This window comes from Oryctolagus cuniculus, chromosome 3, assembly GCF_051225735.1.
Source record: "Oryctolagus cuniculus isolate XC-2025 breed Fujian yellow rabbit chromosome 3, ASM5122573v1, whole genome shotgun sequence".
Taxonomy (NCBI): Eukaryota; Metazoa; Chordata; class Mammalia; order Lagomorpha; family Leporidae; genus Oryctolagus; species Oryctolagus cuniculus.
In genome coordinates this window covers 78,236,497-78,260,572 of record NC_142869.1, presented here as the reverse complement: position 1 = coordinate 78,260,572, position 24,076 = coordinate 78,236,497, and the positions used below count along the sequence as shown (strand labels likewise).

At 41.0% G+C, this 24,076-nt stretch overlaps 1 long non-coding RNA gene and 1 pseudogene across 1 annotated transcript in view; both read left to right on the top strand.

Annotated features, from left to right (window-relative positions):
• The window catches only part of LOC103348837 (seipin pseudogene), a 33,745-nt pseudogene extending 15,009 nt beyond the window's left edge, over positions 1-18,736 (top strand).
• Positions 1-24,076, top strand: part of LOC149127396 (uncharacterized) — a 548,503-nt gene that overhangs the window by 101,253 nt on the left and 423,174 nt on the right. The window lies entirely within an intron of this gene.

The window sequence follows — 24,076 nt, the reverse complement described above, 5'->3', positions numbered from 1 at the left end:
GAGAGAACCTCCACTTTGACTATGACCTTGTCTAAATAAGATAAGAGTCAGAGAACTCAAAAGGCTTCCATAGCCTTGGAAACTCATGACTAGAGCATAGGGAGATTACTGATGCCATAAACAGGAGTGTCAATTTGTAAAGTCAACAACGGGAGTCACTGTGCACTTACTCCTCATGTAGGACCTCTGTCCTTAATGTGCTGTACATTGCGATTTAATGCTATAACGAGTACTCAAACAGTATAATTCACTTTGTGTTTCTATGTGGGTGCAAACTGTTGAAATCTTTACTTAATGTATACTAAACTGATCTTCTGTATATATAGAAAATTGAAAATGAATCTTGATATGAATGGAAGGGGAGAGAGAGAGCAGGAAAGGGGAGGGTTGCGGGTGGGAGGGAAGTCATTGGGGGTGGAGGAAGCCAATGCAGTCCACGGGCTGCACTTTGGAAATCTATATTCATTAAATAAAAGTTAAAAAAAAGAAGTCACTAACATATTCTGTTACAGCACCTGAATGAAGAAAAATGGCTTTCACAAAGTGGGGACTAGGAATTCAGGAGGTATTCACAGAGATGCTCTCCCCACACAGAGGAATAGGTGAAAATGATATGTGCTTCTGATATCATAGAAAATCTCAATAATGCTTTACTCTAAAAGTCTATAAACACTTTGCTTGCCTCCACAAATTACGTAACTGGGCATAGCATTTTCAATTCACCTTCTATAAATGATTATAGAATTTTATAATAATTATCACATAAACACATGTGCATGCATTTTAAGGGTAAATAACTATCATCATCAACAATGATATCATGACAATTTCCATTAATTTCTAAATGTCTATAAATATTCAATGTGAGAATTCAACTTTTAAAAAAAATCTGGTGGAAAGTACAACTTGGTCTGGCACCATCTCTACTCCTTCAAGCATTTCCTTTTTTATGTCAGGTTCTAATATTAAAGAACTCACCAGCCCACTCACGCTACCCAGGAACACAAGTTCAATGTTATGTACATGCTTTCACTGTAGAATAACATTTTTCTCTATCCACAAGTCCCCAGCATGAGTGGGAGAAATTTTCAGACAATCTCAACCAAATGAATAATGCCTTTATTCTTTTATATTTTGTGTTCAACACCTATTAATAGCCTAATTATCTGTTGAAAGAATATTCACTCTCCTTACTTTCTCAGTTTAACACAATGTCCCTCACTCCAGGATCATGCCTTAAAATTCAGTCCCAGATATTTATTTCATCAACTCTGAATAACTTTTATCATCCTGTCACATTATTTCATTTAGTGAAATAGTAAGATTTAAAAGTATTTGTTCATACACACAGATACTGTGGGGAGCAACTCGGACTAGACTGTTACTGGAATTAAGACTTATTCTATGCATCTGCTCTCCCACAATATGGCGCTGAGAAGGGAGTAACAACTTCTACGCAGCTGCCTCTTGCCAACTTGAGTGATGACCTGCAGGAGCTGATCCTGCTCCTGATTGGAGGAGAGCAGCGTACTCGGCGTGTGGGTAGCAGAGTTGGGATTGGTGGAAGAGGACTATAAAGGAGGAGAGAGACAACATGCACCAGGAACATCTATCTGAAGGAACACCTGTGCAGCCCCCAAGAGAGCCGGCCGGTGGTGTGCCGTTCCCCCGCAGAAGTGGGGAAAGTGGCAGGGGGAACCGCCCCTTCCACGGAGGTGGAAGGGATGGTAGCCAACCCGGGAAGAACCAGCAGCAAACCTGGGAAGGGCCGAGCAGACAAAAGAACAGCGCATGGTCCTGTGTCGTTCCTCCACGTAGAGGGGGAGCGACATAATGGTGCCGTGACTCGGATAGGAAACCTAGGCAGGGTTCAGTGTCGTTCCTCCAGGAAGAGGGGGAGCGACATAATGGTGCCGTGATTCGGATAGGAAACCTAGGAGGGAAGAAGTGGGAAGAAGTGGGAAAATACAGGAGAGAGAGACTAGGGAAGAGCCTAGGGAAAAGCCGGATGGAAAAGGTGCCGGAAGAAGCTATCGAAAGCCTAGGCATAGACTCAGATACGGACTGTGGGAAAGAAGTTAGGATTGGACGTTAGGATTGAAAGTGAAAGTGAAAGCTGGAAGAAACTTAGACTCGGATACGGACTGTAGGGAGAAGCCAGGAGAAATGAGAGGGGAATATTGTTGGAAGAAAAGTTAGGAAACATATCGGGTAGAGAAAAATATGTTAGGGAGGATGCAGCCGCGGGGGCAGGCTGAAGCGGAGACGTACGCTATGTTGGGATTCGTCAAGTCAGCCCAGGGAACAAAAGGCGAAAAGCTAAAACCAGAGGCGGAGGCTAGGTTGAATTCGCCAGGTTAGCCCGGGGAACTTAGACTGAAAGCCGGTGGCGGAAACGTGAGCTAGGCTGTGTGATTCGCGGAAGCCGCTGCGCGCAGAGAGAGCGCGTGGGGCACAAGTGGGGAGAGCACACGAGGCATGAGTAGAGAGAACGCGGGGCTGGCGCGAAGGCCGTGGTGCGGGCACAAAGGGCGCAGAGACCGCGGAGCACGCGAAGCCGGGAAGCCTCGCAGAGCCAGGAAGCCGCCGCGGGGTGAGGCGCCGAGAAGCTGCCTCTGGGCGGGCGCCGGGAAGCCGCGGGGATAAGAGAAACAGAAGTTTAGAAGTAAAATGAGAGAAATAGGAATGCTGGCAGATAGAAGTAAAATAGGAGAAATAGGAATGCCCGGAGATAGAGAAAAATAAGGCCTCCCCACACCATGAAATTAAGAGAGAGCTTGGATTCGGTCTGCCTGATTAGTAAGATGATAAGCACCTGTGGGCGGCTGCAAGTCACCGAAGACAGGCACGTTATCAACACCAATAAGTCTCCCCACAAGACGGCAATGAGAGGGCTTGGATTCAGTTTGCCTGATTGCTAGGGCTTGTAAGCACCTGCAGGCAGTTCTAGCAGAGTAGAGCATGCGCTGCAGGGCACCGAACACAGGCACGCATCAGTGCCTAAAAACCTCCTCACAACATGGCGAAGAGAGGACCCGGATTCGGTTTGCCTGATTGGTAGGGCTTGTAAGCACCTGTGGGCAACTCTAGCAAGCAGAGCAGAGTGTGTGCCGCGGGGCACCGAAGACAGGCGCGTATCAATGCCAAAAAATAAAAAGAAAGGGGAAATTGTGGGGAGCAACTCGGACTAGACTGTTACTGGAATTAAGACTTATTCTATGCATCTGCTCTCCCACAATATGGCGCTGAGAAGGGAGTAACAACTTCTACGCAGCTGCCTCTTGCCAACTTGAGTGATGACCTGCAGGAGCTGATCCTGCTCCTGATTGGAGGAGAGCAGCGTACTCGGTGTGTGGGTAGCAGAGTTGGGATTGGTGGAAGAGGACTATAAAGGAGGAGAGAGACAACATGCACCAGGAACATCTATCTGAAGGAACACCTGTGCAGCCCCCGAGAGAGCCGGCCGGCGGTGTGCCGTTCCCCCGCAGAAGTGGGGTAAGTGGCAGGGGGAACCGCCCCTTCCACGGAGGTGGAAGGGACGGTAGCCAACCCGGGAAGAACCAGCAGCAAACCTGGGAAGGGCCGAGCAGACAAAAGAACAGCTCAGCGTCCTGTGTCGTTCCTCCACGAAGAGGGGGAGCGACATAATGGTGCCGTGACTCGGATAGGAAACCTAGGCAGGTTTTAGTGTCGTTCCTCCAGGAAGAGGGGGAGCGACAGATACTTTAGTTCTTCTATCATTTGTGAAAGTACTAGTAAATATTGGTTTCCACAAATTTATTCTCTGATGGGTACATGACAATGCAAAAGAATTTGAAACTCTCGCAAAAGAACCTGGAAAAATGAGTTAGAGACATAAATAAGGCCAGCCACTTAAACTTTCTGGCCTTCAGTCTCTTCATCCAAGATTAATGCATGTGAGCCAAGAACCACAGCTTCGATTACACACTTGATTACAGACCTAGCTCATTTTTCTGTTCTTGAACACTTTCAATTTTTTCATGTGTGCAAATATACCCAAAGTACTTGTCTAGACATTAGGGAGGTTCTAGATTATTGATACTACAGAGTAGAAGGGGAAGGGAAATAGAAGCTCAAGATCCCATAGGCTTTCGAGGAAAATAAGTCATCTTTTTTGGTTAGAAAAGAGAGAATAATTCTAGCAAAATGTTCCAGTACAAGAAGTGGCATCAGCATGACCAGAACTATGTTTTTTGTGTCAGGCTACCACATAAAGCTTAGTGCTGTATTTCTCTTTAAAGAATGGTTGGATCGGGCCGGCGCCGCGGCTCACTAGGCTAATCCTCCGCCTAGCGGCGCCGGCACACCGGGTTCTAGTCCCGGTCGGGGCGCCGGATTCTGTCCCGGTTGCCCCTCTTCCAGGCCAGCCCTCTGCTGTGGCCAGGGAGTGCAGTGGAGGATGCCCCAGGTGCTTGGGCCCTGCACCCCATGGGAGACCAGGAAAAGCACCTGGCTCCTGGCTCCTGCCATCGGATCAGCGCGGTGCGCCGGCCGCAGCGCGCCGGCCGCGGCGGCCATTGGAGGGTGAACCAACGGCAAAGGAAGACCTTTCTCTCTGTCTCTCTCTCTCACTGTCCACTCTGCCTGTCAAAAAAAAAAAAAAAAAAAAAAAGAATGGTTGGATCGTTCCTACTATTCTCCACCAACAATGCCCACATGCTGTGCCAGCTCCCCATACTATCATAACAAAAAGTAAGATTGCAAGCCAATATTTATATAATCACAGTAATTTTAAGATAATAGGCTGAATTTATTAAGCCAGTCCCTAAAAGGTAAATATCATATGTTTTCACTGATTTGTGGCACTATACAAAGTGCAAAAAATGTAATATGTATAAGCAAAACTGACATTTTGAATTTTGATTATTCTTTACAGCTTTCTCTACACTCATGAGAAACAATAGTTTTTTCACTTGCTACTTGTTGAATTCATTATTTGGTGGAGGGTTAAACTTTTCATTATAAAATAAACTGAAAGTATATCATTGCAAAAATTAAAATTTAAGAATGGAGAGAAGAGAGAGAGAAAAATAGGGTGAGGAAGTATCATTATGCTTTTAAATCTATATATTAAATTTGTTCACCTTACATAAATGAAGTAAAAAGGAAGTTTTTTTTTTTTACTATGATGCATTAATCCAGATACAAAAGGGAGTTCCATAAATTTCCTCTGAGAACACATATTCACCTTAAGAAGTTATAATGACTCAGCAATTCCATTCCTGGGAATTAAAGCTAAAGGAAATGAAATCAATGAAAGAGTTTTCTGTATCTGGGATAAAGAAATTGTGATATATATACATGATGGAATACTATTGAGCCATAAAAAAAAATAAAATCTTGTTTTGCAGCAAAATAGATGCAACTGGGGACTATTATGATTAGCGAAATAAGCCAGTCCCAAAAAGACAAATATCATATTTTCCCTGATTTTATTTTATTTTTTAAATATTTATTTATTTATTTGAAAGGCAGAGATCTGTAGAAAGGCAGAAGGAGAGAGCGAGTGAGAGAGAGAGAGAGTCCTCTGACTGCTGGTTTGCTTCCCAAATGGCCACAATGGCTAAAACAGGGCCAATCTGAAGCCAGGAGCAAAGAACTTCTTCAGGGTTTTCCACGTGCGTCCAGAGGTCATCTTACTTGTTAAAGTGATCAGTTTAAGTTCATAATTGATCAAAAAGATAGAAGTGTCAAAGGGATTACATAAATAAGACTAGTGTCTGCAAATAATAATTGATTGAATTAAAAAGGAGAGAATGATCCTACATGGGAAGCAGGATACACAGCAGACTCTTAGAATGGCAAGTGCCCTAAATAGCACTCCAGCCTCAGAATCAGCCCTAAGGTATTCGGATCCAGCTAAAAAGCCCGTGAGAGTTTCGCACGCATGGAAAGCCAAGACACTGTGGCAAAAAAAAAAAAAAAATTACCTAAATGAAAGATCTCTGTGAGTGAGATCCCAGCAGAAAGAATGGGCCATCAAAGAAGGATGTACCTTTCTCCAAAGGGAGGAGAGAACTTCCACTTTGACTATGGCCTTGTCTAAATAAGGTCGGAGTTTGTGAACTCAAGAGGCTTGCATAGCCTTGGTAGCTCATGAAAAGAGCCTTGGGTGATTACTGACATATACATAAGAGTGTCAATTGTTAAATCAACAACGGGAGTCACTGTGCACCTGCTCCCCCATGTAGGACCTCTGTCCTTAATGTGTTGTACTATGTGAATTGATGGTGGAACTACTACCCAAACAGTACTCTATACTTTGTGTGTCTTTGTGGGTGCAGTCTGTTGAAATCTTCACTTAGTATATACTAAGTTCATCTTCTGTATATAAAGATAATTGAAAATGAATCTTGATTAAGAATGGGATGGGAGAAGGAGTGGGAGATGGGATGGTTGTGGGTGAGAGGGAGGTTATGTGGGGAAAAGCCACTATAATTCAAAAGTTATACTTTGGAAATTTATATTTATTAAATAAAAGTTGAAAAAATTAAAAAATGCATTATGAAAAAAAAAAAAAAACAACAGATCTTCTGTCTACTGGTTCATTCCCCAAATGGCCACAACTACCGGAGCTGAGCCGATCTGAAGCCCAGAAACAGGAGCTTCTTCTGGGTCTCCCACATGGTGTTAGGACCAAGCACTTGTACCAGATTCTATTCCTTTCCCAGGTCATAGCAGAGAGTTGGATTGGAAGTGGAGCAGCTGAGACTTGAACTGGCACCTATATGTGATGCCAGCACTGCAGGCAGTGGTTTTACCCGCTTTGCCAGAGCGCTGGCCCCCTACTCATATACTTTTTTTTAAAGATTTATTTATTTATTCAAAAGGTGAAGGTACAGAAAGGCAGAGGCAGAGAAATAGAAATCTTCCATCTGCTGGTTTGCTCCCCAAATGGCTGCAATGGCAGGAGCTGTGCGGATCTGAAGCCAGGAGCCAGGAGCCTCCTCTGGTCTTCCACATGGGTGCAGGGGCCAAGGAAGTGGGCCATCTTCTGCTGCTTTCCCAGGCCACAGCAGAGAGTTGGATCAGAATTGGAGCAGCCAGATCTTGAACTTGCATCCATATGGGATGCTGGCGCTACAGACAGCGGCTTTACTCGCTATGCCACAGCAGTGCCCCTCCCATATACTTTTATGTATTGTCATTTTTCATAATTTCCTATATATAGAGATTTAAGTATATTTGTAAATACACTCATTCCTTTGAGCCACTAGAGAACTAGTCTTCAGCATTTATTCCATGTGAAAGTCATTATAACTCATATTTCTAACAGTGTGACTTTTTGAATCAATATCCTGAAAATTCAACAAATCACCAAATTACTGCCAACTTAACAAGTTGCTTGTAAAACTCACTTTCAAAATTACTGTTCTTAAATAATATCATTTACAATGTAAAAGGTTGCTTTTATATATGCATAGAATTTTTAAAACTTACAAACAAATTTGCTCTTATAAGACAACACACACATTAAACAGCAGCAAGTACAGTTAGGGAGATGAAGGCTTCATCACAACTCTTTTAGATCTACTGGCATTTTCCTTTTCCCCCCAAACTGATTATTTCCTCCAGAAGAGCCTGTTATTGCTTTAAAAAATGCAATTTTAATATCAATTTTTAGAGAAGTCTTTTCATTTTATTTTTCTAAAGCTACTTCCCTTTCCTATTTCTCCTTAGCCTGTAATTTTTCTAGAAAATATTCAACAGTAAGGCTGGCGCTGTGGCTCACTAGGCTAATCCTCCAGCTGCAGTGCTGGCACCCCAGTTCTAGTCCCGGTCGGGGTGCTGGATTCACCCGGTTGCCCCTCTTCCAGTCCAGCTCTCTGCTGTGGCCAGGGAGTGCAGTGGAGGACGGCCCAAGTGCTTGGACCCTGCACCCGCATGGAAGGAAGACCGGGAGGAAGCACCTGGCTCCAGGCTTCGGATCGGCACAGCGCACCGGCCATAGCGCCATTTGGGGGGTGAATCAGCGGAAGGAAGACCTTTCTCTCTGTCTTTCTCTCTCTCACTGTCTAACTCTGCCTGTCAAAAAAAAAAAAAAAAAAAAGAAAGAAAGAAAGAAAAGAAAATACTCAACAGTAAAACTAGACCAAAATGCATGTGGAAAACATAAAATCAATTGTAAATTTGGCTCCTTAACAAAATCAAATAATTTTTTCAAAACTTTTACATATATAAATATATGTAAATTGAAGGTTTTTATAACAAGAGAAACAAGCATTACTTTAACAATACAGTTAACCTATTGTTTGAAAGAGACCATTGCTAGTTGTATCTAGCTATAATCTTATACCTATCAACTTTTCACCTGTCTATCCCTCCCTACTTCCTTCTTCAGCCTCTGGTAACCACCATTATACTTTGAAATTCTGTGATCACCTAGTTTTTGGATTCCACATGAATGACAACTTGTGATATTTGTCTTTGTATGCTTGGCTTATTTCACTCAAGATAATGACCTCCAGTTTTATCTATGATGTTGCAAATGATAAGACTTCACCATTTTTATGGCTGAGCAATATTCCGTTGTGAATATGTACAACATTTATTAAAACCATTTTTCAGTAAATAGACACTTAGGATGCTCCCATTGCTTGGCTACTCTAAAAAGTGTTACAATGGACATGGGAGTGCAGATGGGTTTCATTTCCTTTGAATATGTACCTAGTAATGGGATTGCTGGGTCATATGATAGAGAGAGATCCAGTTTTAGCTTTTTAAGGAACTTCCATACTGTTTTTCACAATGATCGTACTATTTATATACCACCAAAAGTGTTCAAGGGTTTGCCCTTTTCCACATCCTTGCCAACACTTCATATCTTCTAATTTTTTGATAATAGACAATCTTACTGGAGTGAGGTGTTATTTTGTTTTTGATTTGTATTAGCCTGCTGATTAGCTGTTCAGAATTTTTTTCACATAACTGTTGGCCATTTGTACATCTTTCTTTAGGTCTATTGCCATTTTTTTAATTGGATTTTTGTTTTGTTCATTGTTACTGCTGTTTGCCTTGAGCTGTTTGATTCTCTTATACGCTCTGGATATTAACCTCTTGTCAGATGAAAAGCTTGCAAATGTTTTCTCTCATTCTGTGGATTGTCTCTTCACTCTGATGATTATTTCCTTTGTCGTAAGTTCTTCAGGTTCATGAAATCCCATTTGACTATTTTTTGTTTTAAATTTTCCTTTACTGTTGGGTCTGATCTAGAAAACTCTTGACTATTCCAATATCCTGAAACTTCCCCTATATTTTCTTCTTCTTCTTCTTCTTCTTTTTTTTTTGGGGGGGGGGGGGGACACACATAGTGGACAGTGAGAGAGAGAGAGAGACAGAGAGAAAGGTCTTCCTTTGCCGTTGGTTCACCCTCCAATGGCCACCATGGCTGGCGCACTGCGGCTGGCACACCGCGCTGATCTGATGGCAGGAGCCAGGTACTTCTCCTGGTCTCCCATGGGGTGCAGGGCCCAAGTACTTGGGCCATCCTCCACTGCACTCCCTGGCCACAGCAGAGAGCTGGCCTGGAAGAGGGGCAACCGGGACAGAATCCGGTGCCCGGACCAGAACTAGAACCCGGTGTGCTGGCACCGCTAGGTGGAGGATTAGCCTATTGAGCCCTGGCGCCGGCCCCTATATTTTCTTCTAATAGTTTCAAAGTTTTTGGGTCTCTTATTTAGGTCTTTAATTCATTTTGGATTGATTTTTCACTCAGTGAGTGATAGGGGTTGAGTTTCATTCTTCCACACGTGGATATCCAGTTTTCCCAGCACTGTTTTTAAAAAGGCTATTCTTTTTCCAATACATGTTCTTTGTCCCTTTATCAAAGATCAGTTAACTGCAGACGTGTGGATTTACTTCTAGAGTCTCTATTCTGTTCCATTGGTTTATGAGTCTGTTTTTATGTCAGTACCATATATTTGAATTACTGTAGCTTTGTGATATACTTTAAAGTCAGGTAGCATAATGACTCCTGATTTCTTCTTGCTGAAAGCTACTTTGGCTATTTGGAGTTTTCTGTGGTTCCAAAGACATTTTTGTATTTTTTTTCTAGTTCTGTGGAAATGTCATTGAGATTTCAATAGGGATTGTTCTGAATCTGTACATCTCTTTTGGTAGTATGCAAATTTTAATACTGATTCTTCCAATCCATAAACATGGGATATCATTCCAATTATTTGTATTCTTTTTAATTTCTTTCATCAACAATTTATAATTTTCAATGGACAGATCTTTCACCACATTGGTTAAATTTATTTCCAGGTGTTTATTTTCTTTGGTAGCAACGGGAAATGGGATTAATTTATCTCTTTTTTAGATAATTCACTATTAGTATATTATGCTACTGATTTTTTTGTGCATTGACTTTGCATCCTGCCAACTTTGATAAATATATTTTTAGGTCTTAACAACATTTTGGTGGAGACTTTGAAGGCTTATCATATGCAAATGACAATTTGATTCCTCCTTTCCAATTTGGATGCATTTTATGTGTTTCTCTTACCTAATTGCTCTAGTTAGAACTTCCAGTATTATGTTGAATAAAAGTGATAAAATTTATATCCTTATATTGTCCCATATCTTAAAGAGAAAAACCTTCAATTTTTCCCTTTTCAATGTAATGATACTTCATTTTTATATATGGGTTTTATTAGATTGAGATATGTTCCTCCTATATCTAATTTGCTTATAATTTTACCATAAAGGTATATAAAATTTTATCAAATACATTTTCTGCATCTATATAGATAGTTACATGATTTTGGGTCCTCATTCTTTTGATTTGATGTATCACATTTATTGATTTTAGTATAGATTTGCATATGTTGAGAAACCTTCCAATGTGATATTGGATTTAGTTTGCTAGCTATTTTTTGAAGAGTATTACCTCTATATTCTTCAAGGATACTGGCTTACAGTTTATCTTTTTGTTGTTTTTGTGTCTTTGTCTGGTTTTTGCACCAAGGTAATACTTGCTTCATAAGATGAATTTAGAGAAATTCCATGCTTTTGTTTTTTAAAATAATTTTAAAATAATCGGTGTTAATGCTTTAAATTTTTGGTAGAGTTCTGCAGTGAAACAATCTGGTATTGATTTTTTTTGATGAGAGATTTTTTTAATTATTTATTCAATATCACTAATCATTATTTGTCTAAGTATTCTGTTTTCTCATGATTCAGTCTTGCTAAGGAAACTCTGTCCAGGAATTTTTTCATTTCTTCTTGGTTATCAAATTAGTTGCCATATTATTTTACATAGTCATCTGCAATAATCATCTGGATATCTGTGGTGTCAATTTTGACACTTCAGTTTTCATTATTATTTTATGTATCTGAATATTCTTTTTTTTCTTGGTTGTTCTTTCCAAAGATCTATCAGTTTTGTTTATCTAACCATCTCTTAATTTCATTGGTTTTTAAATTTATTTTTAGTTTCTAAATCATTTATTTGTGCACTTTCATTATTTCTTTCCTTCTATTAATTTTGCATTTGATTTGTTCTTGTTTTTCTGTTTCTTAAAGGGGACTGGTAAGATACTTATTTCAGATCCTTTTTCTGTTTTAGACTTTTTTTAAGATTTTCTTAATTTTATTTGAGAGGTAAGTTACAGACAGTGAGAGGGAGAGACAGAGAGAAAGGTCTTCCTTCCGTTGGTTCACTCCCCAAATGGCCACAACGGCCTGAACTGCGCCGATCCCAAGCCAGGAGCCAGGAGTTTCTTCTGGGTCTCCCACACAGGTGCAGGGGCCCAAGGACTTGGGCCATATTCCACTGCTCTCCCAGGCCATAGCAGAGAGCTGGATTGGAAGTAGAGCAACTACGACTAGAACCGACACCCATATGGGATGCCGGTGCCACAGGTGGAGGATTAATCTACTGCGCATGGCTCCGGCCACAGATTATTATTATTATTATTCTCTTTAATGAAGGCACTGATTGCTAAAATTAGAACTGCCTTTGCAGGCTGAGCATTGTGGCACAGCAATTTAAACCTCTGCCTGTGACACAAGCATCCCATCTGGGCACCCAGTTGAGTCCCAGCTGCTCCAATTCCAATCCAGTTCCCTGTTAATGCACCTAAAAAACAGCAGAAGATGGCCCAAGTTCATAGGTCCCTGAACCCATGTGGGAGACCCAGACGAAGCTTTGAGCTCCTGGCTTCAGCCTGGACCAGCTGGCTTTTGTGGTCATTTTGGGAAAGAATGATCAGATAGAGGATCTCTCTCTCTCTCTGCTCCTCCTCCTCCTTCTCTGTAACTCTGCCTTTCAAATAAATAAAAAAAATGTTTTTGTTGTGTTCCATAAGTTTTGGTATGTTGTATTTCTATTTAATATTTAAAGACATTTTTAAATATCTTTCTGATTTCATTGATCCAATGATTGTTTAGCAGTAAGTTGTTTTTTAATTTTAATGTTTTTTGTGTACTTTCTAGTTTTAGAAATGCTTGGTATTGATGCTTGGTATGATCTAGTCTTATGAACTTGTTGAGACTTATTTTGTAACTTACCATATGTTCTATCTTACAAAATATTCCAGGTAATGTTGAGAAAATATGTATTCTACAGCTGTGGATAAAAAATTCTGTAGATGTCTTTGGTCCAATTGATCTAGAGAGAAATTTAACTCTGATTTTCTATTTCTGAAAGCGGAGTGGTAAAGTCCTCTGGAGTTTTTCCCCTCCATATAGTTCTATTAATGTTTGCAATATATATTTGGGTGCTCCAAAAATGGGTGCTCATGCATTTACGAGTGTTTTCCTCTTACTAGATTGAGCCCATTACCATTACATGATGATTTTCTTTCCTCTTACTGTGGCATCTCTGGATAAAAGCGTTTAGTTACAGTAATCTAGTTTCATTTGCAGCTGTTATTCTTGAAATTTTAAGCAGTTTATTTATTTTCTCTGAGCCTTCGGATCCTTTTTCTCTTTCAGCAATACATAGCACCCCAAAATTACAGTTTGCCCTTATCTGTTGTTGATATGTTTTACTGATTCAGTCTTATAATACTTCCCAAATTCAAATTTGTCCAAAAGTATGAACATAGGAAATACTGAAAAAGGCATAGACTGTCTCGCAGGCCTCTTCCTAGCCTCTGCTCAGATGCTGTGTCTACGACTCTCCTGGTACTAGTCATATTTGGAGCTCTCAGCTCATCAAGACCGGCACATCCTGGGGGTGGGACCAAAGCTCACCATGCCTATCTGCAGCTTTGGTGAACTCACTGCCCAGTGTAACACCTCAGCCACATGCGATGTGGGTTGGGGTACAAGACTGCTTAATGGGGTCAATGGAACTCGGCACTGAAACAGGCCAGAGCCTCTGTCTAAAGGCACTAACCTGGGGACAGAGAGTGTTAGGAGCTGCTCATCTCTGGGCTTTATCATTTTAGCACTGAGTCTCAAAACTGTCCTTTGATTCCTTGCTTTCCATATAAGGTTTTAGAAAAGAGAACTACTCAGCTACTCAGGCAGGCCTACATGTGTCACACTTGGGTTTCATAGTTCTCAGGCCATGTGCAAACTTGGAGGTAGACACCAGGCCTCCAAGAGGCCAGTAAAGATACATACCCAAGTCTCTCTCGCTGGGGCACTTGTTTCCTTCTGACACTTGTACAATTCCAGAGACTCTACTTGGTATGGAAATCATTACAATCTTCCCAGCACTGGACTTTACCAGCCCAGAACTGAATCACAAGACACCATCCCTTGGCTCCTTGTTGTCTGCCTGTGGTTGGTGCAGAGGGATAAAGTCCATCCTCTGACTACCTAGACTGTCCCCATGTTGGTCACACTGGGAGCTCACAGACACAAGTCCCCACAAAATTTCAAGAGTTTCTCCCAAAATCACCAGAGGCTGCCAGTGCCACAGGCCAAAATGAGACCAAAGCCCCAGAGCTCAGTTTTCTACCTTTCTCAAGGCTTAGTCTGTGAGCACTGGCTAGGGAGCTAGAGGCTTGTGGATATACCAAGGGCCAGGTCTCTGAGCAATAGACTGGGCTGTTAGCTCTTAGGTGCAGTTCAAAGCCCCCTTTCTTTGTCTCTCCCTATAGTAGCACTTCACTTTCCACCAGAGGTTGGAGAAGCACAGCAAGAGTTGCTTGGCTGTTGAAGTTCCACCTACAGGTAAGGGCCTGCAGTAAAGGCAGAGAGGACAGCAGGGCACACTTGTCTGGCAAGTTGTCCACAGTGAACCCGACATTGAATTGGATGTGCTCTCCCTCTCCCAAGACGGGTGCCTCTCCATGCTGTGGTCCTTGGAGCTGGGGGAGCAGTTGTGCAGGCAATTCTTTCCTTCTTGCCTTCATCATTGTGGCTTTTATGATCATAACAAGACAAGGCACTGTGGTCTTTCACTTCGTTTCCATAACCCTTGTGAAGGTGACTTGGTGTGAGTACTATGGCTGTTCACACTGGTGTCCCTGCAGGGAGGTGCTTGCCAGACATCTCTTACTCAACCCCATCTAGGTGCCTTTCCAATGGATTCTGTTTTTTGTGTAAAATAGGTAGTGAGTCTCCATTTAGATCTCAGGTTTCCACCTAACATGTGAAGAGAAAATATAAGTAATGGGTTATGTGTTTGGTTCAAAATTTGTAAATGATGTGTGGCTTTAGAGAATTCATAAGGCTTGCTGCTTTGCCCTGATAGCCAGAAAACCATCACAACATATATATTAACCCGTATTTTAAGTTGAATATTTTTCTGACCACAAAGGAACAATAATTGCATGACTTCTTTAATAATGAGTCGTAAAGAGAATTGTACTATAGGCATATGGTTTTACGAATAGTCATATTATTGGGTATTGGATATGAGTAATTGTCATCATTTTCTCACAAGTGTGTGAAAACATGTATAGTACCTATTTATTAGATTTAAAAACAGATACTTAGTGAGGGCTTATGTGCCAAGATAAATGCTACCATGAGATCTCTATCTTCCTAGACAATACAGCATACAAAGAAAGGTTGACAGAGAACAAAGAATGACACTCATGGCAGGTATTATGAATAAGAAGTTCAGGATGCTTTTCCTCTGATATTACTAGGAACATAACTCTCAAAAACCCCCTTCAAAATTCTCTCATTGTCTGAGACATGTGACTTACACAATAGTTGAGAGAGATCCAGACGTGCATACTTCTTATTTGCTAATCCAAAGAAATCAGGAGGGCACTGGCAAGTATGTCATCTAGGATCTGTCCAGAAAACCAGAAGCAGAGGATTTCAAGTAGAGAATCAGTTATGTGAATATTTGAGGACTGGAAAGACAACAAAAATACTTAGAGGTTATACAGAAATAGTATTGTTAGGGAGCAGCTACCTCCTAGAGATGGCAGAACACAGAGAAGAGAATGGGGAGCCAGATCCCAGAATTTCAGAGGAGAAATCTTACAAAACTGGGTCCCTTCTGAGGAAAGATGTTCTCTGCCTAGTGCTGATATGTCCAAGTGGGAATAATACGGTTGAATCTGGGAGTGTGGGAAAAAAAATTGAAAATTTGTACCAATTACCAATACTTCGGGTGAAAAGTCATTGCAGGGGTGCTATTAATAAGAAGATAATTTAAAACAGATTGGAGCAAGTACCTTCTCCCTGCCTGCTCTGGTTTTATTATCTCTCTTCAGTGTCCCTTATTAACAGAACTTAACAGGGAAATGGCTGAGAAAGTTGAAGGCAGTGGGGTCTTATTTCTTTGTATCACAAAGTGCAATATAGCAGCATGGGTTTGGACCTCAGAAAACTTCATGATTAGTGCTGGGAAATTGAATGTATTGTTCTGAGGATTGGGAGAGCAACAACTCACTTTGACTGTTCTTGGTGTTTCCAACCTCATTTTTTCCCCTCAGTCCTACTGAAGTAGCTGGGCCCACTAGTTGCTATATCTGTGTTAAGTGTGTGTCTTCCAATTGCCTTTGCAGTGTTCCAATATTAGTTTAACCAACTGTCAACTTGAAAATTTCATTGTAATGTTTTTTAAGACAGACTTTCCTGACCTTCTCTGCCTCTCCAAACCTTACAGATTCCAAATGGTCTAACACAGGTTGGTCCAACAACTCTGTTCAGTTGCTGTCATGTATGTTGACCTCCCCACTTTAAAAAGTTGACTGCCAAAGCCTGAACCCTGCCACATTCTCTTAACCAGTGCCTGATACTGATTTACTTACCACCAACTATTCTGACTAGTTGATCCAATCCCATTTTATACCATGGGTTTCAATGATAAGTCATATTGATTCTAACTGGATAGATTTCATTTATGATCAAGGTCCCATTTCAACATTGTGACACATCTCACAGGGACTTCCAAAGGCATTCTTCAGAGGGTTGTTGGGTAGTCACCTTCCTAGTCCTGTACTATGGTGCTGAGAAGGTCGCATAGTGGGAAGAAAAATTAAGGGAAAATAATTAGCAAATGTGTACAATCTGATTATTGGCTTAATCGTTAGTTTACACACATTAACCCATTTAATTTTCAAAATAACCCCATGAATTATCATTTGCAGAGGAGGATCAGCAAATTAAAGGAACCTACTCAAAGAATCTGAGCCCAAATCTGAACCCAGTTCTACTTGATTTCAAAACCCCTACACCTACTGACAATGCTTTTAGTGGAGTGCCACAGTAATGGACTACATGTTGCCTGGAAACTTATTAGATATGTCAACATAGAGACACAAAATACTGTCCTTCTATCCTAAAATTACAGAACCTTTCATACATAATAGTTAAGAGTTCAGTATCTAAATCAACAAAGATTTATTGAGCCCTACTATATGATGGGCATGTGATAATAACAGTTAGCATGGCTATTGAGGACTTACTTGCTTTAGATGCTGTTTCAAGGATATGCTTATGCATCATCTAATACTCAGAACAACTCTAGAAGATAGCTGTCATTGTTAATAAGCTTATTTTACAGATGATAAATTGAGGCCAAGAGTGTCTATGTGACATGGCCAAGATCTCACAGCTAGGAACTGGCAGAACTAGATGAGACCCTAGTCTGGGCAATCTGAAGCCTGTGGTCTTAACCTTTATGTTAAATTCATTTTATATAAAATGCTGAGGAAACTGAAATGAAAAAGATACAGTGATTTGCACTGGCCTTTGTGTGTAAATGCCCTTGGCAGCCTCGTCACATCGGCTGTAACTTAAGTCTTACCGTGTGGACGCTCTCACGCTCTCCCGCTGTTCTTTAATGCTGGACCATTTCCCATCTGCTTTGACTGCCCCTCTTCCCTGGGAATGGCAAAGCTATTGACTGGTGGTCCTTTCTCCCAAGAATGCTAACACAGGAACTGTCATCTGAGGCTCTGGAAGACTTTATTCATCAAATGGCTTTACCCTTCCAGTAGCTCCAGGGATCCTCCATTCCCTATATCCAAGAAAATGTGATGTGCTACAGGTGATCATCTGAGATCACCACTGCATGTTCTAGCCACAAGTGACAGATCCAAGGGCAGCAAAGGAGCATCATCAAGAAGATGTCCACAGAAACAGCAGACCAAAGAGGAGAGGTGTGGTGGAATAAGAAGGCTGTGCCAAGATGGCACTGGCAAGCGAGCATCAGTTACTCAGGAAATGGCTTAGGAATCCACCTGGCAAAGGAGCCTGCCTAGCAACAGGCATTGATTGTTTAGGGCATAAACTACCCCTTAACCGGATTGGCTCACTTGGCTATATAAGCTGCTGCACCAACTGAAATACATGAGTCTGCGAGCTGCTTGCCTCTAGCCCGCTTTCACCTGACTCCTGGTGTCTGTTGTGACTCCACACCTCTTGCCCCCACTGCACTTCTCTCAGAACGAATCCGCAACAACAGAGAGGTTGCAGGAAAAGAAGTGTGCAGAGACCAGACCAAAGGTTCTGACAGATTTGGGCATGTTCCTGATCACCATGTTGTGCTACACTAGGGGTGGCCGAATCATCTCCACTTTCTCACTCTCATGATCCTGCATTATTGTTCAGACCTGCTCCAGATGCTGGCCACACTGGTCTTTTCTAGCCTCCTGCTGTTTGGCTTTGCTGAGCAGAAGTATCTGCTTGAGGTGGACCTATACGCAGACTATAGAGAGACCTCACATGTGCCAACCACTGTCACAGTTATTGAGGTCCACAGCAGGCTCATTCAGATGTATGGTGCCTACTACCTCCACATCTATGCCCACTTCACTGGGCTCTGATACTTGCTGCACAACTTCCCGACGACCTGTGCCTTCACAGGTGTTGCCAGCAACTTCACCTTCCTCAGCGTCATTGTGCTCTTCAACTACACGCAGTGGATGGGTTGGGGGCAGGGGACATCTGGCCCCAACGCCACTTCTCTTTGCAGATTCATATTCGAAAAAGGGACATTTCCCGAAAAGAAGTCCAACGAAGGATCTCTGCCCATCAGCCAGGGCCCGAAGGCCAGGAAGAGTCAACGCTGCAATCGGATGTGAGAGAGGATAGCGAGAACCCTGAAGGTCCCTCAGGGACAGAAGGCCAGGGGTCTGGGGAAAAGAAAGCAGAGCAACAGCCCCTAAATGGGGAGGAGGAGCTAGAGCCCGAGGCCAGGGATGGTTCAGGCTCCTGGGAAGATGCAGCTCTGCTGACTGAGGTCAACCTGCCTGCTCCTGCCCCTGCCTCTGCCCTTGCTGGGGAGACCCTGGGCAGCTCTGAGGCCTCTGTGAGCTCTCTGCGACATTGCCCCACCTGCTCCAGTTCCTAAAGAGGAGAGGGCAGATTCCTCACATTCCAGCACTTTCCCACCTGAGCCCTCTCCCGGGTATTTTTCCCTCAATAAACTATTTTGTGCCCCCCCCCCATAAAAAAGATATTGGCAAAGAGATCAGAGTATAAGTGGTAAAACATAAGCAATTTGCTAAGCACACCTATAAAGGACCATGTGCTGGAAAGATAGGAGCTAATAGTTTCAGGGAATCAATGATCATTTTTGAGCTGATTCCTAAGGAGATGAGCATATAGATTTCAAAGTTTTGGAAGTAAAATGAGCAGGTCCTGATTATGTGACATAGAAGAAAAGGTGGGATTCCAGGATGGCTTAGGGGGTAAGGGCCAGATGTAAGGATTTAGAGGTTGATTTTTTGGACAATTTAAGTTTAAGTGGATGATAAGAATTAGGCAGCCTCCTTACAACCAAAAAAGACTGAGTCTTGAAGGTTGGAGTTACAGCCATCATTATAGAACAGAAGTAAACAGTGCCAGTGGGTGTGGATGAGTAGTCCTAGGAATAGTCGCAGGAACAAAGGGGATTTTGCTTGCTTCTTTTTCTGGACAGATGTTTACTATGTCATCAGGGTAGTTGAGAGTGAAGATAAGGAACTGAGAAAGGAAAAGACAGCCCAAGGCAGCCATAACTGGTGGCCTGGTACTACAAACTGACCTTGATGTTGCTGTGTGCTGGTCTGGTATTATCAACTGAGGCTCAGTTTCTCTGGTTGGACATAAAGGATTTCACAGGACATCAACAACAGACAAGGCCATTTGCTGATCATCATCGACCAAGACATCTGTAATTAGAGGTAAAATAGACAAAACATCAGTTTCCCCAAATCATGAAATTGACCAAATATCTCTGTATCCTAATATGAGTGCGTGACTCCTCTCTTTTTACCCATTACAATTTTAGCCTTGCTGTATCTTGTTCTCCTTATAAATAATTACTCATTATAAATAATGACTCACTTATAAATAATTACCCAATCACAGAACTGTACATGGTTAGTGGTAGTAAAATCTAGAGAAAATCCTCAGTTACATGGAACCACTTGTAAGTCTGACAGTGTTTCAGTCATATAAGACCTAACAACTCCTTCCTGAGATTCCTGTAATTTCATGTGGGCCTATTTTCCCTCATCACAAGGAATAATAATCCCAAGTTGTTCAAGAACACAGAAAAGAAAATGCCTAGATTTTTCCTGATTTTACTCACCTGGCTTTATGAGTCTTTTTTTTTTCTTTTTTTTTTTTAAATTTATTTAATGAATATAAATTTCCAAAGTACGACTTATGGATTACAATGGCTTCCCCCCCATACCGTCCTTCCCACCCACAACCCTCCCCTTTCCCACTCCCTCTCCCCTTCCATTCACATCAAGATTCATTTTTGATTATCTTAATATACAGAAGATCAGCTTAGTATACATCAAGTATGGATTTCAACAGTTTGCTCCCACACAGAAACATAAAGTGAAAAATAATAGATGATTTTTTTTAAATGATGATGAAATCAGAGCAGACCTATTGTCATGTTTAATCCCAGTGAGAGTCAAGTTGGGAATTGATAATTTCTTTTTTTTTTTTTACAGAGGATCAGTTTAGTATGCATTAAGTAAGGATTTCAACAGTTTGCACCCCCATAGAAACACAAAGTGAAATATATTGTTTGAGTACTCGTTATAGCATTAAATCTCAATGTACAGCACATTAAGGATAGAGATCCTACATGAGGAGTAAGTGCACAGTGACTCCTGTTGTTGACTTTACCAATTGACACTCCTGTCTAAGGCATCAGTAATCTCCCTATGCTCCAGTCATGAGTTTCCAAGGCTATGGAAGCCCTCTGAGTTCTCCGACTCTTATCTTGTTTAGACAAGGTCATAGTCAAAGTGGAGGTTCTCTCCTCCCTTCAGAGAAAGGTACCTCCTTCTTTGATGACCTGTTCTTTCCACTGGGATCTCACTCGCAGAGATCTTTTGCCAGAGTGTCTTGGCTTTCCATGCCTGAAATACTCTCATGAGCTCTTCAGCCAGCTCCAAATGCCTTTAGGGCTGATTCTGAGGCCAGAGTGCTATTTAGGACATCTGCCATTCTATGAGTCTGCTGAGTATCTCACTTCCCATGTTGGATCACTCTCCCCTTTATTTACTCCATCGGTTAGCGTTAGCAGGTACTAGACTTGTCTATGTGCTCCCTTTGACTCCCAGTCCCTCCACCATGACCAACTGTGAACTGAAACTGATCACCTGGAACAGTGAGATGGCAACTTAATACATTATCCCTCTTAGTAGTTTTTTTATCTGTTCTACTTAATATGACTGGTTTAGATCTGTAATTGATGCACAGTTATTCTTAAGTGGTGAAAATTAACTGAAATGTGATCCCTGTTGAACATGGTGGTGGGAATGGGAGAGGGAAGAGATGTATAATTTGGGACATGCTCAGGCTGACTTGCCCCAAGTGGTGGAGTTGGAAGCATACCAGGGGATTCCAATTCAATCCCATCGAGGTGGCATGTACCAATGCCATCTCACTGTTCCAGGTGATCAGTTTCAGTTCACAGTTGGTCATGGTGAAGGGACTGGGAGTCAAAGGGAGCACATAGACAAGTCTAGTACCTGCTAACGCTAACTGATGGAGTAAATAAAGGGGAGAGTGATCCAACATGGGAAGTGAGATACTCAGCAGACTCATAGAATGGCAGATGTCCTAAATAGCACTCTGGCCTCAGAATCAACCCTAAAGGCATTTGGAGCTGGCTGAAGAGCTCATGAGAGTATTTCAGGCATGGAAAGCCAAGACACTCTGGCAAAAGATCTCTGCGAGTGAGATCCCAGTGGAAAGAACAGGTCATCAAAGAAGGAGGTACCTTTCTCTGAAGGGAGGAGAGAACCTCCACTTTGACTATGACCTTGTCTAAACAAGATAAGAGTCAGAGAACTCAGAGGGCTTCCATAGCCTTGGAAACTCATGACTGGAGCATAGGGAGATTACTGATGCCATAGACAGGAGTGTCAATTGGTAAAGTCAACAACAGGAGTCACTGTGCACTTACTCCTCATGTAGGATCTCTATCCTTAATGTGCTGTGCATTGAGATTTAATGCTATAACGAGTACTCAAACAATATATTTCACTTTGTGTTTCTATGGGGGTGCAAACTGTTGAAATCTTTACTTAATGCATACTAAACTGATCTTCTGTAAAAAAAAAAAAAAAAAAAAAAAGAAAGAAAAAAAGAAATCAATTCCCAACTTGACTCTCACTGGGATTAAACATGACAATAGGTCTGCTCTGATTTCATCATCATTTAAAAAAAATCATCTATTATTTTTCACTTTATGTTTCTGTGTGGAAGCAAACTGTTGAAATCCATACTTAATGTATACTAAGCTGATCTTCTGTATATTAAGATAATCGAAAATGAATCTTGATGTGAATGGAAGGGGAGAGGGAGTGGGAAAGGGGAGGGTTGTGGGTGGGAGGGACGGTATGGGGGGGAAGCCATTGTAATCCATAAGTCGTACTTTGGAAAATTATATACATTAAATAAAAGTTTAAAAAAAAAAGGTTGGAAAAAAAAAGTTATAAATATTAATGAAAGAAATATAAGAAGACACACAGAAAGGAAAAACCTTCCTTGTTCATGGATAGGAATAATTAATATAATCAAAATACCCCTACTACCCAAAGCAATTTACAGATTCAATATGATCTCAATGCAAATTTCAAGGACATTCTTCACAGAAAAATACCATATGTTTCCCTGATCTATGATAACTAATAGAGTATCTAAAATTTAATATATAGGAGTGAAATTGACATTTTGAAATTCAATGATTGCTTATAGCCCTTGTCTCTAATGTTGAGGAATAGTGCTGTTTGTTTTCCTCATATGATTTGTTTAACTCTTTATTTACTGTGGGGTTAATCTTATCTTTATAAAGAGAACTGAAATAGATCTTGGTAAAAATTATGAGTCTTTTTTTTTTAAAGTTGTTAAACAGTTTTCATTTCTCTTCTTTTTTTCACTTGATTTAAGATCATCAGTTAGCCGAACATTTTATTAGTAGTATTTTATTAAAGTATTCATTTGGATGACTCCTGTGAAAACAAATACAGGATAGTGGAAACAGTAGAAAATCTTCTACAAATGTGATTTCTTTTCAAAAGTGCCCAGAGCGGGCATTGTGGCCCATTAGATTAAGCCACCACCTGCTATGCCCATATCCGGCAGCAGAGTGCCTGGGTTTTAGTTCTGCCTTTTCTTCCCATCCAGGTTCCTGCTATTGTCCATCCTGAGAGATAATGGATGACAACTCCTGACTTTGTCATGGCCCAGCTCTGGCTGTTGCAGGCATTTGGAGAGTGATCCAGCAGATGAAGAATTGTCTCTGTCCCTGTATTCCACCCACTGTTGATCTGGCTTTGAAATAAACAAATAAATAAATAAATCTTTCTTTTAAAATATATTTACCTAACTTGATTTTTAAATATATATTTAATCACTAGTGATTTTAAACACTCAAACTCTAACCATAATTTTTAAAAAAGTATTGAGTATCTAATAGATCTAGACACACATTCAGATATAATTGTTTTGTTATACAGGAGAAATAAAATTAGTTACAATGGTCATATCTTGTATAAATTGTCATCCATTATTGATTTATGTCCCTTTCTACTACTCTATTTTTCTCTTATCATTATATGTTAAAGGAAATATTTACAAAGGAAATCTGGTATCTCGTGAATCCTGCCTCATTCAGCAAAAAGTAGAAAAATATCTTATTTTTCATTGTTTCTTGACATGATTTAATGTAATCAAATGTAACTGATACAAAAAAAAAAATGTAACTGATACAATCTGACAACCCAGTCACGATTTGAAAAAGGGGAAATGGGAGAAAGACTGAAAAGAAAAACAAATCTCATAAAAGACAAAAACAAAGCATTTGAAAAGCAAATAATACACCTGCAAAGTTTGTTCAAATACCTTCCATTTAGTCCTTTTGAGATACATTCTATTGTGGATATTGTACAGATTTCAGAAATTATTCCCCCCCCCCGGAAAATATTAGAAACGTCACAATGTGGGCCCCTTTCAGTTTTTGTGTCTGTTTAAATACAGTGAAAATGAAGACTTGCCAAAGAACCTCTGTTCTGTGGTGTTCATGAGTTGAAGCTCATAATTTCTCATAGTCTCCAAGGTAATTCTAAATGGACAACACTTCAGCTAAGCTGTTTTTCTGAGACTGTACCCTGCTTCTGAACTGTGCTAAAATAACCTTGCATTATCCTAATTAGGATTATTCACAATACACACATAT